The sequence below is a fragment of the Heterodontus francisci genome, unplaced genomic scaffold (assembly GCF_036365525.1).
Source record: "Heterodontus francisci isolate sHetFra1 unplaced genomic scaffold, sHetFra1.hap1 HAP1_SCAFFOLD_43, whole genome shotgun sequence".
Classification (NCBI taxonomy): Eukaryota; Metazoa; Chordata; class Chondrichthyes; order Heterodontiformes; family Heterodontidae; genus Heterodontus; species Heterodontus francisci.
The window spans coordinates 21,921,467-21,937,712 of NW_027141852.1; the positions used below are offsets into that span (position 1 = coordinate 21,921,467).

The 16,246-nt window shown below is 47.2% G+C and overlaps 1 non-coding gene across 1 annotated transcript; it reads left to right on the forward strand.

Moving 5' to 3' along the window:
* Positions 1-12,720: 12,720 nt before the first annotated feature.
* Positions 12,721-12,803, forward strand: trnal-uag (transfer RNA leucine (anticodon UAG)). The gene has a single exon. It is a non-coding gene; the product is annotated as a tRNA-Leu (tRNA).
* Positions 12,804-16,246: the final 3,443 nt, after the last annotated feature.

The following is a 16,246-nucleotide window of genomic DNA, read 5'->3' on the forward strand; positions in this document are numbered from 1 at the left end:
ACTCTGCCAGATGTTACCTGACCTCTCGCTGCAGCTGCGGTATTTCCCGTGTTGCTGGTGACACCAGAGGCATGTCATCAGCCTGGGGCTCAGTGTGGGCCTGGCCTCCCACAGACCACCAACTGTCAGTGGCCTCGGTTGTCACAGCCTCCGTCAGCTGCCCGGGCCTGTCTGTGATGTGCTCATCAGTTTGCGTGAGCGTTTCTGTTCTGGTGGAGGGTGCAGGGGAATGATGTGATGGTGCACCATCTGAGGCTCCCTCCTCCTCCTCAGACGTGTCCGGCTGTCTCCCAGTCTCTCCAGCTCTTTGCTTTTGTCGTTAATCCGGGCCTTCATGAGGAAACAGGGACATTGAATGGTTACGGTCTGCCCATCGTGACATTCCAACCATCCCTACTGTGCAGCTCCATTGATGCAGTGGTGAACAGATGAGCAGTGTGGCTCCTTTGCAGCGGGTGCTCCCTTGTGCCCCAGGAGATGTTCACTCACTCTCTTGGGTAGATGCCCCTGTCTCTCCATCAGCTATGGAGCAGCTGCTTTGCTGCCCGGCCTGTTCCATGGCCTCCTCCTCCATCGGGATGTGGACACGGAGATAAGGCACTCCACCGCCAGTCTTGACACGCTCTTTCCAATTGTGGGATGTCTTCTCCTGCAGACACAATGATGAACAAAGTTAGTCTCCCAGCGGGGACAAGCCCAACATCTCTGATGGTGATAGTCCAGCAGTCCATGATGTGGACACACATATGCCTCCTGCATGCGGCCCCTCTCGAGGGACTGTGTGAGGTTATATAATGACTGACGTGTGCCTCTCCTGCTGCCCTTCCCCAATACACATGACTGGGTGGTCACTCCCTTTCCACTAAACATTCCCTCTCACTCTGCCACATGCAATGTCCAAAGGGTCCAAAGTGCTTTGATTTGTCGCCTGAGCAACCTGGATCAGGTCATTGACCCACTTCCTGCACTGAATCCATTTCCCATGGCTGCTGACCTCACCTACTATCTCCAGCCAGCTTTGCTTGGTCAGGTGGACAGGTCTCCACCTCCCATCCCTGGGGAAGAGGATCTTGCACCTTTCTCTTGTCACCTGGAGGAGAACCTGCATGGTGGCATCGCTAAACCGTGGCACCATGGTCACTGCAGGCTCGCATTCAGCTCCTTACCCATCAGGCAACAGAGGCAGCAGAATGGGTCCTGGGGCATCAGAGGCAGCAGAACTGGTCCTGGGACAGCAGAGGGCTCTCAGGAAGACACTCCTTTCAACCAGGCAGCAGTGAATGCAGGGCTGGCAGCCCTTTAAATATGGTGCCAGCACCTGCCGTTGTGTCAGATGTCAGTGCCATCGGCACCTCGTTCCTTGCCTCTGGTCCTTGTTTACATGGGCCCCACGCCTCCCCTTCATTAACTTGTCGGCTGCTCCGTGATCGGAGTCTGTCGGCCACATTGCACTCGTGTGGTGACGACACCCGCTTCCGGTGCCTCTGCCGAGAGCCGCACCGTTAGTTTAAAATTCAGCCCATGGGGTCAAGAGTGGAAAATCTCCCCTCTGATTCTCTCTACTTAAAATGAAGGAGACACCAAATTAAAACTGATGAAACCAGGGATTGTATCCTGGTTCTTCAATCTAGTGTTCTCCCAACTGAGCTATTCCATCCTCACTGTGAGCTCATCTTCATTGGAGACAAATATAACTCCAGGCGGAATTTCCCCACCCGTTCATTCCTCACTTCAGGGGAATGGGACCCGACCAGATCGCGGAACTCAGATTATGTTAATGTTCTGCTCTTGATATCTTCATATTATTTTGCGTTTGAGCCACTTTTAATCAGGTTCACGGACAAATTCTTCTATCATCTCTTCTCCCACATTCTCTCTCTCTCATTCATTCTTTATTCCTCACAATCCAGAAAGGGTTAGGAATCAGAGCTCACCCACAAACCCTCTGCACACAGACCTCTGTCTGTCACCCTGTTTGCTCCAAGATCCAAGAGACCAGTCAATAAATTACACTCTTTATAAACACAGAAAGCTGCCTCACAGTGTTGGACACAGAGTTAAATACACTGAAGTCTTTTGAAAAAAGTTCATCTTCCGGGCTGTGTTACTGAGCCCACAGAGCAGGACAGGCCCAGGCTCCAGCCCCAGCCCCACCTGGGCTGTGTTAGCTGATGTCACCTGGTGTGATACTGAGCCACATGGAGCAGGAAAGGGCCTGGTTGTATTCATGGCCTGTGTTGAGTTAACTGAACCCACCCAATGTTGTAGGAGCCACACAGAACAGAATGGGCCCAGGCTCCTTCCTCAGCCTGAGGGATGATAGTTCATCTCACACGCTGTTGTACAGAGCCCCACACAGAACAGGAAAATCCCAGGCTCCATCCCCAGCCTGTGGTATTTTACTTCATCACACCTGGTATGGTACGGAGCCCCCAGAGCAGGAAAGATCCAGCTTCCATCTCCAGCCTGTGCTGAATTAGCTGATCTGACCTGGTTGGCACTGAACCACAATCGGGGGAGGATGGGCCGAGGCTCCCTGGCCTGTGGTGTGTTAGTTATTCTCATTTGGTGAGGTACTGAGCACTAGAAAGCAGGAAGGGCCTGTGCTCAGTGAGCTGATCTCACCTTGTGCCTTCCTGAGACCCACACACAGAGCAGGACAGGCCTAGGCCTCATCCCCGGCCTGTGCTCAATTAGCGGATCTCAGCCAAAAGATTTTGATAAGGTTCCACACAAGAGGCTTCTCTATAATATTAAAGTCCCTGGTATCAGTGGTAATATATTGATCTGGATTGGGAACTGACTGGCACGATGTAGGCAGAAAGTAGTGACAGATGGATCTGGATCTGTTTGGAGACCAGTTACCAGTGGTATCCCACAGGGATCGGTGTTGGGTCTGTTTCTCTTTATTATTTTTATTAATGATCTGGATGGAGGTGTAGGGGGCACCATCTGTAAATTTACAGATGATTTGAAGATCTGTGCGAGTGTTCAGACTGTAGACGATGCTCGACTGTTTCAGGCTGATCTTAATGTGTTGGGAGATTGGGTTCATGACTGGTAAATGATGTTTAATTTGGGCAAGTGCAGTGTTATTCATGTGGACAGGGCGAATGCTCAACATTCATACACCCTTCAGGGAAAAACATTAAAGCAGGTGGAGAAAGAAAATAATTTTGAGCAGAGATCTGGATGTTCTAGTGCACAGATCTCGAAAGGTACAGCAGCAATGCTGTGAAGTGATAGTTGGAGCAAATAGGGGGTTGGGCTGCATTCAGAGGATAATTGCAAATAAGATGGGGCATATTCTTTCATGGGATGTGAGCGACACTGGCAAGGCCAGAATTTGTTACCCATCCCTAATTGTCCTTGACAAGATGGCGGTGAGCTGCCTTCTTGAATTGCTGCACTCCATGTGGTGTAGGTACACCCACAGTGCTGTTAGGAAGGGAGATCCAGGATTTCGACCCAACATCAGTGAATGAACAGCGATATTGTTGCAGATCAGATGGTGTGTGACTTGAAGGGGAACTTGCAGATGGTGGTGTTTCCATGCATCTGCAGCCCTTGTCCTTCAAGGTGGTGGAGGTCTTCGGTTTGGAAGGTGTTTTTGAAGGAGCCTTGGTGAGTTGCAGCAGTGCATCTGGGAGATGGTATACACTACTGCCACTGTGCGTCAGTGGTGAAGGGAGTGAATGTTTAAGGTGGTGAATGGGGTGACAATCAAGGCAGCTGCTTTGTCCTGAACAGTGTCAAGTTTCTAGAGTATTGTTGGAGCTGCACTCATCCTGGCTTGTGCCTTGTAGATGGTGGACAAGTTTTGGAGAGTCAAAAATCACAAAATTATTACAGTGCAGAAGGAGGCTATTCGGCCCATTGTCTCTGCATAGAATCATTGAACATAGAAAGTTTAGAGCACAGGAAGGCCAAAAATCGGGCAACCCAGCGGAATCCCATTGTCCAGCATTTGGACCGTAGCCCTGCAGGTTCAGGCACTTGAGGTGCACATCCAGACTCCTCTTAAATGAGTTGAGGGTTTCTGCCTCAACTACCCTTATAGGCAGTGAGTTTCAGACCCCTCGCACCCTCTGGGTGAAAAAAGTTTCCTCATCTCCCCTCTAATCGTTCAACGAATCACTTTAAATCTATGCCCCTTAGTCATTGACCTCCCTGCTAAGGTAAATAGACCCTTCCCATCCACTCTATCCAGACCCCTCACAATTTTATGCATTTCAATCAAATCTCCCCTCAGCCTCCTCTATTCAACCCCAGCCGATCCAATCTTTCCTCATCGTTGCATTTTTCCAGAGTTGGCAACATCCTCATAAATCTCCTCTGTAACCTCTCTAGTGCAATTACATCCTTTCTGGAATGAGGTGACCAGAACTGCACACAGAACTCAAGTTGTGGCCTAACTAATGATTGATACAGTTCCAGCATAACCTCCCTGCTCTGATATTCTATACCTCGGCTAATAAAGGAAAGGATTCCATAAGCCTTCTCAACCAACTTATCAACCTGTCCTGCTACTTTCAGGGATCTGTGGACATTCACTTCAAGGTCCCTCACTTCCTCTAGACCTCTCAGTATTCACCCATTAATTGTGTATTCCTTTGCCGTGTTTGACCTCACCAAAGGCATCACCTCACACTTCTCCAAGCTGAATTCCATTTGCCACTTTTCTGCACACCTGACCAGTCCATTTTTCCAGCTCTCCTAATGAGCATTTCACCTCGTACCGAGAGCTGAATTATTCATTGCAGAATTCTCACTGTCTGTTTTACCTTTGGTGCCACAGTATTTATATGAATGGTCCAGTTAAGATTGTGTCTATGGTTACCCCCAGGATGTTGATGGTGGGGGGGATTCAGCGATGGTAATGCTGTTGAACGTCAAAGGGAGATGGTTACATTCTCTCTTGTTGGAGATGGTCATTGCCTGGTACTTATGTGGTGTGAATGTTACTTGCCACTTAGCAGGCCAAGCCTGAATGTTGTCCAGGTCTTGCTGCTTCTGGACACGGACTCCTTCAGTATCTGAGATGTCCCGAATTTGTCCTTTTATGAAACCTTGGTCAGGCCTCACTTGGAATATTGTATCCAGTCTTGGTCTCCTCACATGATGGGTGCTATTGAGGCTTTTTACAGGGTACAGAGGAGAGACATTAAACTAATTCCCAGTGTAAGACATCTTCGTTATCAAGTTAGACTAAAAGAGTTGGAACCCTACACCTTAGAGAAGCCTAGACTGAGGGGTGATCCAATTGAGGTTCATAAGTAATGAAAGGTCCAATTTAGCATGGGAGAGGAGTCATAATTGTATATTGTAAAAGGCCAGATGTCATCCGGATCACATTAAATTTCATTTTCAGCAACGGGGTAATGAACCAGGAGGGCTGAGTGGTTAAGGTGTTGGACTTAAAATCCAATGAATATATGTCTGTGTGTGTTCAAACCCCACTCCTGGTATCTGTGCCGGCCAAATGTTACTTGTTGTTTCCCTGACTTTTGCCTTGCACCATCATCTCTTCTTTCATTTAATCACTCCTGCCTTCCAACCGATCACAGCTTCCTATTATTTGCCCCAGCACCATTCCTTGTCTCTGCACTTGCTTATAAGCTGGGAAACCTTGAACTTAATCTCCTCTGTCCCCTCATAATGACCTTCTCATCTTTCCGGAACTGTGGTTCCTCACAGGATCCGCTGCCTCTCCGACTCCCCTCCAGGGGAAACTGAAGGCCCTGAGCCTGGGTCTTGCTTTCTACGCTTGCTGGTAGTTGAGTCCTTGCATGTCTAGACTCCTCCAGGAAGGGCTTGCCATAATCTTCCAATCTTCCCTGGATAAGGGGATTGGAGAGTGGCAAATGACACCCTTATTCCAGAAAGGGTGTAAGGACAGTCCAAGCAACTCCATGCCAGTTAATTTAACATCAATGCTGGGTAAGGTTTCAGAAATGATAATCAGGGAAAATATCAATGGACATTTAGAGAGGTTTGAGTTAATTAAGGATATCCAGCATGGATTTGTAAAAGGCAGATCATGCTTCACTAATCTAATTGAATTTTTTGATGAAGGAGCAGAGAAGTTTGATGAAGGAAATGCAGTGGATGTTGTTTCTATGGATTTTACGAAAGCATTTGATAAGGTATCACATAAAAGGCTGGTTAACAAAATTGAGGCTCATGGAATAGGAGGGTCAGTGTCCAATTGGTTAAAAAATTGGATTAAGGGCAGAAACAAGCAAGTTGTAGTAAATGGTTTCTTTTCAGACTAGGGGATGGTCGACAGTGGTGTTCCCCGAGGGTCAGTGCTGGGATCACTGCTTTTCTTGCTATGTATAAAATATGTGGATCTTGGAATACGGAACAGAATCTCAAAATTTGCTGACAATACAAAACTTGGAGGTGAGGCAAACAGTGAGGATGATATGAACCGCCTGCAATAGGACATAGATAGGCTAGCAGAATGAGCAGAGAGGTGACGGATGGAATTTAATACTGTTAAGTGTGAGGTGATGCATTTTGACAGAAGGAATAGGGAGAGGCAATGTATCCTTAATGGCACAGTTCTAAAGAGTGTTCAGGGACAGAGGGACCTGGGGATGCATGTGCATCGATCTTTGCAGGTAGCAGGGCATATTGAGAGAGTAGTAGTAAAATATATGGCATCTTGGGCTTTATACAAACATACAAGCATACGAGCATATGAATTAGGAGCAGGAGTAGGCCACTCGGCCCTTCCAGCCTGCTCCGCCATTCAATAATTTCATAGCTGAACTGATGACCCACATTTCCAGCTACCCCTGACCACCCCCTTGCTTATCAAGAATCTATCTACATCTGCCTTAAAAATATTCAAAGACTCTGCTTCCACTGCGTTTTGAGGAAGAGAACTGCAAAGACTCACAACCCTCTAAGAGAAAGAAATTCTCCTCATCTCTGTCTTAAATGGGCGACCCCATATTTTTAAACAGTGACCCCTAATTTTAGATTCTCCCACAAGACGAAACATCCTTTGTACATCCACCCTGTCAAGACCCTCAGGATCTTATGTGTTTCAATCAAGTTGCCTCTTACTCTTCTAAAATCTGGTGGATACAAGCCAAGCCTGTCCAATGTTTCCTTGTAGGACAGCCCACCATTCCAGGTATTTGTCCAGTAAACCTTCTCTGAACTGCCTCCAATGCATTCACATCCTTCCTTAAATAAGGAGACCAGTTCTGTAGACAGTACTCCAGATGTGGTCTTACCAATGCCCTGTATAGCTGAAGCATAACCTCCCTACTTTTGTATTCAATTCCCCTCGCGATAAACACGAGCATTCTATTAGCTTTCCTAATTACGTGCTGTACCTGCATACTAACCTTGTGCGATTCATACACGAGGACACCCAGATCCCTCCGCATCTCAGGGCTCTGCAATCTCTCACCATTTAGATAATATGCTTCTTTTTTATTCTTCCCGCCAAAGTGGACAATTTCCCACTTTCCCACATTTTACTCCATTTGCCAGGTTGTTGCCCACTCACTTAACCGATCCACATCTCTTTGTAGCCCCCTTATAAGAACATAAGAAATAGGAGCAGGAGTAGGCCATTCAGTCCCCAAAGCCTGCACCACCATTTAATAAGATCAGGGATGATTTGCCCCAGACCTCAACTCCTCTTTCGTGCCAGCTCCTCATAGCCCTCAACTCCCCAATATTTCAAAAATCTATCTACCTCCTCTTTAAATGCTTTCAGTGATTTAGCCTCCACAACTCTCTGGGTAGAGAATTCCAGACATTCACTACCCTCTGAGAGAAGAAATTCCTTTGCATCTCAGTTTTAAATGACTGTCCCCTTATTCTGTAACTATGTCACCTAGTTTGAGATTCCCCCACTAGTGGAAACATCGACCCTGTCAAGCCCCCTCAGAATCTTATACATTTCAATAAGATCACCCTTATTCTTCTAAACTTTCATGTATAAAGGCCTAACTTGTTAGCCATTCTTGATAAGTCAACCCCTTTCTCCCAGGAATCAGCCGAGTGAATCTCTTTTGACTGTATCCAATGCCAATATATCCTTTCTTAAATACGGGGACCAAAACTGTACACAGCACTCCAGGTGTGGCCTCACCAACACCCTGTACAGCTTTAACAAGACTTCCCTATTTTTAAACTCCAGCCCCCTAGCAATAAAGGCCAAAATTCCATTTGCCCTCTTAATTACTTGCTGCACCTGCATGCTAACTTTTTGTGTTTCAATCACAAGAACACCCAGATCCCTCTTTTTTGGAGTCTCTGTCTATTTATATAATAGTCTGCATTTTGATTCTTCCTACCAAAGTGTATGACCTCACACTTTCCTACATTAAACTCCATCTGCCAAGTTTTTGCCCACTCACTCAACCTATCTATATCCCCTTGGAGATTCCTTATGTCTTCATGACAACATGCCCTACCTATTGTTGTATCATCAGCAAATTTGGATATATTACACTCTGCCCCCTCCTCCATGTCATTAATATAGATAGTAAATAATTGAACCCCAAGCACTGATCCTTGTGGCACTCCACCAGTCACATCCTGCCAATGAGAAAATGGCCCATTTATGCCTACTCTTTGTTTCAAGGAATTGGTAACTCGTGTGTGCATCATCACTTCAGGAATTGATGTCATACAGTATGTGACACAGAGTGGGAGATGGGATGATCCCCGGTAAGATGTGCCTGTAATACTCTCCTGGAAATTGTATATAGTATTGTCAGTCTTCAATAAAAAAGTCAAATTATTTGTTGGCGTTGATCAGTGTGTGATTGGTAAGTCTGTGTGAAGAACAGGGGTTGGCAACATGTCTGTACATGGACACCAGTGTCCACGTTAAAACATTTCGGTCCGTGACTGATAATTTCAGGGATGAGAAATTTCCCATTGGCTTCTTCTTCCAGACCAGTCTGACTTTCAATCAAATCGCAGCCGTCAGTTTCACAGCTGACAGGTCCTGAGAGCAGAGACAACGTTTCAGAACCTCGGACAAGTTCGGAGCTTTCCGGCAGTTCTGATTTCATTTCAAAGCCCTCCAGAAAAACCCGAGCTTGTCCGAGTTTCGGAAGTGCTGTCTCTGCTCAAAGCACCTGTCAGCTGTGAAACTGACGGCTGCGATTTTAAAAAAAAGACTAACCATAAAGCTGAGAGTTCTCGCTCTCTGCAACTGTCAGAGAGAGGGAGAGAGAGAGAGGAGAGTAAGAGGGAGAGAGGAGACCGGGGGTGGGTGTCGGCAGAGAGAGAAAGGACAACCTGAAAGGTTTACCCCGTATCCTTAGATTATGACCCCTGGTTCTGGACTCACACCCAAATCCGATGAACGAATAAAAAAAGTCACAACTGTGATTGGCTCTTGTAGCGGACTCTGGTTAACAGACAATATTCGGAGCGCCGGCCCCAGACTGCTTAACACTGACTGAGCTGAGAAAATACAACTCACCCCCAAGAATCCGCAGCACAGACCGAGCGGAGGGGAAAACCTGTCCTGGGAACTCTACATTCAGGGAACAGTTTGTCCTGTGAATATGCAGATGTGAATATTGTGGAAGAGAGATTGTATTAAAGGGGAGGGCGGGTTAGTCTGAAGCCACTGTGTTTGTGGGTCCGCTCTCATCGCCGGATTTCAGAGTCATTCTTGTGTAAAATCAAATGATTTTCCAGTCAAAGAACCGCCCTGCTCCCTGCTCAGCCCCAAAGTGGGAATTCGGGATCATTTTTTTTAATTTCAAGATTTCAGTTGAAAAGTAGAGAACATGTCAGCGAGGGGTGAGAGAGGGCGGTCAGTGCAGCAATAAAACCAGGTTAAATGGAAAATGGAGTCCTCAATCCTAGTGAAAGCTTTTCAACAGCAAACATACTGGAGTGAGAGACAGGAAAGATCTAGTCTGGAAGTCTGGAGTCTCTGAATTTCAATGGAATTGGAGAGTTTGTGAGGAGAGAGAAACACAGAGAGACAGCAGGAGCTGAGAGCTGACAGCAGCTTGTCTCCACCCCGTCCTCTCTCTGCCTTGAAGTTGCTCTGTGCCACCATCACCGGCTTCATTTCTGACCCAGTTCACACTGACAGTGAGAATTTGTGCAGAGTCCCGGACATGTCCGATAGTCGAGCAGCCCAAACGGCTCCTCCAGCCGCCTCCGCCGCCCAAGTCAAGACTCCCAAGAAGAAGAAGGCGGCTCCCCGGAACAAGCCAGCCGGTCTCCCGTTGGGCGAACAGATCCTCAAGATTGTGCCGGCTTTCAGCGATCGCAAGGGGATGTCCCTGGCCGCCATAAAGAAGGCTCTGGGTAGCAGCGGTGTCGATGTGGAGAAGCTCAGGACCCAGATCAAGCAAAGTATCAAGAGGAATGTGAACAAAGGCTCCCTGGTGCAGAGCAAGGGACAGGGAGCCTCCGGCTCCTTCAAAATCAGCAAGAAGGAAAACCCAGGGAAAAGAGGGAAAGAAGGTGAAGAAACTAGCAGACAAGAAATCTTTAGTGAAGAAACCAGCAGACAAGAAATCTTTAGTGAAGAAACCAGCAACCAAGAAATCTTTAGCGAAGACACCAGCAGCCAAGAAATCTTTAGTGAAGAAACCAGCAGATACGAAATCTTTAGTGAAGAAACCAGCAGACAAGAAATCTTTAGTGAAGAAACCAGCAGATAAGAAATCTTTAGCGAAGACACCAGCAGCCAAGAAATCTTTAGTGAAGAAACCAGCAGATAAGAAATCTTTAGTGAAGAAACCAGCAGACAAGAAATCTTTCATGAAGAAACCAGCAGCCAAGAAATCTTTAGTGAAGAAACCAGCAGACAAGAAATCTTTAGTGAAGAAACCAGCAGCTAAGAAATCTTTAGTGAAGACACCAGTAGACAAGAAATCTTTAGTGAAGAAATCAGCAGCCAAGAAATCTTTAGTGAAGAAACCAGCAGACAATAACTCCTTCGTTAGAAACCAGCAGACAAGAAATCATTGCTGAAGAAACCAGCAGCCAAGAAAGTGACAACAAAGAAAGTAACAGCCAAGAAAACGAGCAGCAAGGCGGCGGCAACGCCAAATAAGGCGTTGAAGAAAGCAGTGCTTCAGAAAAAGTCTCCTGCGAAGAAGGTCAAAAAAGGCAAGAGTGCGGCGGGCGGAAAGGCGCTGAAGAAAGTGCAGACATGGAAGAGCAAGGTCAAGCTGAAAGCAGCGAAGGCTCAGAAAGCAGGGTCTGGAAAGAAGTGAAAGAGCGCGGGAAACTTGTAAACATCTGAACACAAAGGCTCTTCTCAGAGCCACCCACATCTCTCAGGAAAGAGCTGATCCCCTGATCAAATGATCCCTGTCCCGGCCCCGCCTGCAGATTCCACATGGAAATGATTTGGAGCAAATCCAGGATCCCTGGTGACTCCCCTCCACCCAGCCCTTTCCCCACTCTCTGTAATAAAACAGAAGGATGTCCGGCCCTCACTCTAACTGGGGATGTGTTCGGTGTAGTCTCAGTTCACAAATTCAGGGGGTGAGTCCTGTAAGGTAGCTCGGTCACTCTGACTGAAACCGCCAGTTCTCCGGGGCTGCAGCCACTGACACTGCGGGGAGAGAATCCCCGACTCTACCATGCCGCCGGGGGAACAAACAACGTTGTGTCCGGAGAATAGGGCGGGCCGGGGAGAAGGCACATATTAAAGCGCTGCAGTGGACTCAGCTCCTGTGTGTGCACAACTCTCACTGATTCCGTCCTCTGGGAACAGTGCGGTCTAAACAGATCAGGTTAGGAGAGAAACACACAGCCCGAGAATGGCTTCTTTCTTCCTGCATTTACTCTGTTCTGGGAGCAGATTCTCATTGAGAAGCGGCGCTCAGATCACCGGAGAGAAAAAAAAAACACAATTCAAACTGTCCAAATGAAAAACAGAGAATTAACCCGGACACTTCCATTATTAAATTAATTCATCAGCACCGAACCAGTTCCCGTTAATGTACCGGGATAATCTCGGGATTTATCAAATCGAAGGCAGCGTGATTTATTAAATTGTTGATTCTGACACCCTGCAGTTCACTTCTTCACTTAACGAGAGGGGGAGATGTGTGAGCAGAGAAACAGAGCGAAATCCAGAGAGGGAACTGAAAACACACCTGGACAGATGTGAAACAGGTCAATCCACTGTTACAATAACTCCATCACTGACTCCCTCCTGACAGTAACCAGCCCTTTCACAGAGACTGTGGGTGGCTCTGAAAAGAGCCTTTGGTTTATTAGATGACATTTTGGCCGCTTTACTTTTTCTGGGAGCTCTGAGCGCTGGTTTTCTTGGGCAGCAGCACGGCCTGGATATTCGGCAGCACCCCGCCCTGAGCGATAGTCACCCCTCCCAGCAGCTTGTTGAGCTCCTCGTCGTTGCGGACGGCCAGCTGCAGGTGTCTGGAGATGATGCGGGTCTTCTTGTTGTCCCGGGCCGCGTTACCGGCCAGCTCGAGGATTTCAGCGGTCAGATACTCGAGCACAGCAGCCAGATAGACCGGGGCTCCAGCACCCACACGCTCAGCATAGTTACCCTTTCTCAGGAGCCTGTGAACACGGCCCACCGGGAACTGCAGTCCGGTCCGGGAGGAGCGAGACTTGGCCTTGGCCCGAGCTTTCCCGCTGGTCTTTCCTCTTCCAGACATTTCCACAATCTCACAAATACTTTCACAAAGAATGAATAATTTCCTTAGCATTAATGCTAACCAGTAGGCGGTCCGGATGGCCGAGCGGTCTAAGGCGCTGCGTTTAGGTCGCAATCTCCATTGGAGGCGTGGGTTCAAATCCCACTTCTGACACCTTGTGTTTTGACTGCTCTGGAGGCGTTTGGGAGCAGAGGTGAAGAGCAAAGAGAGAACAGGAAAGAACATGGACAAGCAAAATAATAATGGACCCAAAGATGTTGCATCAAAACATTGGAGCAAGAGGCAACTGAGCAAACAGCAGGGCACAGAAAACATCAAAAATGTAACCTTTGTATCGGGGTAGAAGATGTTGCCAATATCCTTAATGAATACATTACTGTCTTCTCAAATGAGGGGGTGATGCAGATATTGTTATGAAGGAGTAGGAGTGTGAAGTATTGGACGTGATAAGTTAAGAAGAGAGGAAGTCTTAATGGGATGAGCATCCTTGAATGTGGATAAATCACCAGGACCAGATGAAATGTACCCCAGGCTGTTGAATGAAGCCAGGGAAGAAATAGTGGAAGGTCTGACCATCGTTTTCCAGAGGATTGGAGGTCTTGTAACGTTGCAATAAAAGCAAAATACCACGCAGATCAAGCATGGCTGAGCCTTTAGAGTAGAGAAACAGGGCTGAATTCCCTGAACCAGTTCTACAGCTTTCAGAATAGAAGGAGCCTATACAAACCTGATGGGTTCCACTTAAACCAAAGAGCTGGAGGTGTTGACAGTCAGAACAGATAAAATGTGGAGGAGTGTTTGAAGCAGATTCTGTGTGGTTACTGTAGTTGTACTATGGAGTTATTTCAAGGAGGTGATTCTGAATGTAATGGATCAACGTGGACCCACCCAAGGCAAAGGTCACTGAAAGTGGCAACGCAGGTGGATAAGGTAGTCAAGAAGGCATACGGCATGCTTGCCTTCATCAGTCGGGGTATAGAGTATAAAAATTGGCAAGTCATGTTGCAGCTGTACAGAATCTCAGTTAGGCCACACTTCGAATATTGCGTGCAATTCTGGTCGCCACACTACCAGAAGGACGTGGAGGCTTTGGAGAGGGGACAGAGGAGGTTTACCAGGATGTTGCCTGGTCTGGAGGGCATTAGCTATGAGGAGAGGTTGGAAAAACTCAGATTGTTTTCACTGGAACGACGGAGGTGGAGGGGCGACATGATAGAGGTTTACAAAGTTATGAGCGGCATGGACAGAGTGGATAGTCAGAAGCTTTTTCCCAGGGTGGAAGAGTCAGTTACTAGGGGACATGGGTTTAAGGTGCGTGGGGCAAAGTTTAGAGGGGATGTGCGAGGCAAGTTTTTTACACAGAGGGTGGTGAGTGCCTGGAACTTGCTGCCAGGGGAGGTGGTGGAAGCAGATACGATAGCGACGTTTAAGAGACATCTTGACAAATACATGAATAGGAAGGGAATAGAGGGATATAGGCCACGGAAGTGCAGAAGGTGTTAGTTTAGGCAGGCATCAAGATCGGCGCAGGCTTGGAGGGCCGAATGGCCTGTTCCTGTGCTGGACTGTTCTTTGTTCTTTGTTCTAAGCTTCCCTGTGGTCCAGCCTGGTTGAATGGAACTGAAGCAAACAAATCATCCAGTAGTGGAAAAGAAATATAAGGCCATGAAAGCACAGAATTCAGATGGATGCAATACCAGATGGTATGGCAAGAGTGTAAAACAGCAACAGACTGGTGAATAAAACTTTCCCATTGAATAAGACAAGAGAAGGGAAGGGTAATAATAGTGTCAGAGGTGAGTTGTGACACTATTCACATTCCACCTTGATCTGAATAGGACTGTTGAAGGGAGTGATTGAGAAGAATAGAGGAGAAATGAAAAGAAAGGAGAAATAAACAAAATGTCTTTTGATTTTAGAATGCTTGTTTTTGGAAATGACAGACTGTAAAGTGTGTGTGTCAGAAGATATAGAGCGAAGTTGGGTGTGACAAGATCACAGGAAAGATGTGCCCTGAGACAAGGTGTGTGTTGACAGGAAAGCTGCTTTCTTTTGCACAATATGTATTTTATTCATATAATTTGTGCAATTACATTGCAAAGCAGTTCAAATTTAATATTACATAAGGTACAATACAGATCAGTTTCCTTCAATAATGTACATGAGGTATCTCACTATCCCTGCCTGCACAGGTTATATTTACAGTATTTACATTACACATCAAACATTCTCTGGTGCAAACAGCCCGAGCGGTTTTACACAGGTTCCAGCCTCTCGCTGCACGAGGGCCTTCGTCTGTCGCCTTTCTATTGAGACTCCATGGTGGCTTCCCCAAGCTTCAATGCCGTCCCACAGCACATAGTCTTGAATGTTGGAATGTGCCAGTCTGCAACACTCGGTCATAGACAGCTCTTTGCACTGGAATACCTGTCCCACGGCCGGGCTCGTTCTCAATAGAGATCATTTCAAATGAACATTTCCTAAATCCGTGCTTTCTCTCTCGCAATAAAGAGAACAGGATGTCTGGCAGATTCAGTGTGAGACGATAACACTGCCGGGTAAAGGCCGCTTTCCAACTCCAATCTTAACACAGGAGATTCCCCAAACAGCTGCAATAGGGTGTTTGTAAACTGTTGGAAGCGGATGTGTGTGGAAATGGTGATGTTACTGAGGAGGTTCCTTGTTATAGAATGGATTGTGTTTTGGTGGGAATATTACTGAGTGTTAATTGTAGCAGGATCATACTTAAAAGCTCCGGCTTTCTGGAAAGCCTTGACTGTGAAGGTCGAGTCTGGAAGGGTTTGCGTGGAGAGCTGGGTTTCGGTTCTACTGTTAATAAAGGGTTTGAAATTGGCAGCCCGGATGAAACTGGAGGTGGAGATGAAAGATAAGGTGCCGTTCTCTCTCTGTCTGTCACTCTGGGTGTCTCCTTCATTCTCGCTCTCTGTTTAATCTTCACTCTTGTCTCCTCCCCTCCCTGCTCTCACTCTGCCTTTCTCAGCCAGGTCCGGGCGGCCTGTAAAAAAAAGGAAGCTGACGGAATCAGTCTCTTTTATTGTGCACTGATTTGAGGCAAGAATTATCATGGTGGCTGTGGTGGGGAAGAGACGGTCGCCCACCTCCTCCTGGAATGTGTCTTTGCAAAGCAGGTGTGGAAAGGGATGCAGTGGTTTTTGTCGAGGTTCATCCCAAGCAGCTCGATAACACAGGAGTCTGTGCTCTACGGGCTGTTCCCAGGGACGCACACCGAGACAAACATCAACTGCTGCTGGAGGACTATCAATTCGGTGAAAGACGCCCTTTAGTCTGCCTGAAACTTGCTGGTCTTCCAGCGCAAAGAGTTGTCCACCACCGAATGTCGCAGACTGGCACATTCCAAGGACCAGGACAACGTGGGCAGGGACGCACTAAAGCTTGGGGCAGCCGCAGCAAAGGCTCAATGGGGAAAGACCATTATGTAAGGTCCCCCCACCAAGCGGAGCGGAGGGGCTGGATCCATGGGAAACCCTTCGAACCGTATAGGGAAAATTTTGTGTGCTGTAAATGTAGAAATGTATATGGCATGACAATGAAATGGAAGAGTTGTGAGGCAACTC